This window comes from Morone saxatilis, unplaced genomic scaffold (assembly GCF_004916995.1).
Source record: "Morone saxatilis isolate NCDOM2014 unplaced genomic scaffold, NCSU_SB_2.0 Contig7, whole genome shotgun sequence".
Taxonomy (NCBI): domain Eukaryota; kingdom Metazoa; phylum Chordata; class Actinopteri; family Moronidae; genus Morone; species Morone saxatilis.
In genome coordinates this window covers 10,130,853-10,131,496 of record NW_023340246.1, presented here as the reverse complement: position 1 = coordinate 10,131,496, position 644 = coordinate 10,130,853, and the positions used below count along the sequence as shown (strand labels likewise).

The window sequence follows — 644 nt, the reverse complement described above, 5'->3', positions numbered from 1 at the left end:
GTGGGGATTTTAAAGAGATCACGTCTTGCCAGAACATAATCATACTGTATGTGACTTTACTGGTGAGAACAAGTGAATAAAGCTGCAACAGAATAACAGCAGATTCATAAGTGTGAATGAGTGAAAAAAAAAGAAGTCACTGTGAACAGAAAGTAAGAAGAGTGGAACAGTGATAATGGCAACAAGAATTGAGAGAAAGATATAGAGAGTTCCAACAAGGTCATTGGGAGTCTTGGATGAGTAAACTTGGGAGTCACCAGGTACTGCTGGTCTCCAAAGGATTCTCCTTTCATACACACACACCACACTACACACACACACACACACACAAAAACACACACGATGCACAGTTTACAGTACAGCTGAGATTCCACTCAGTCTCTGTGCTGTGTGTGTTTATGATTCTCTTTAATGATGCCACTGGCCATGTTTTCGGGCCGGTCGCTGTACAGAAGTCGGTCAGCCAGTGAATGAAATGGCCTGTCTATAAAAAACCACATTGTATCTACCTTTCCACTTGATTTAATTTGTGCACGTGCAAGTATGTGAACATGTGTGTGCAGTTTTTTTTTTTTGCCCTGGTAATTTACACCTTGCCTCACTGTGCCTTTTTTTAATCCTATGTTTAATGTTGCTTCACACTT

The 644-nt window shown here is 40.7% G+C and overlaps 1 protein-coding gene across 7 annotated transcripts in view; it reads right to left on the bottom strand.

The window, feature by feature from the left end:
* Positions 1-644, bottom strand: part of LOC118340398 (cAMP-specific 3',5'-cyclic phosphodiesterase 7B-like) — a 21,417-nt gene that overhangs the window by 16,709 nt on the left and 4,064 nt on the right. The gene's annotated exons all lie outside the window — the stretch shown is intronic.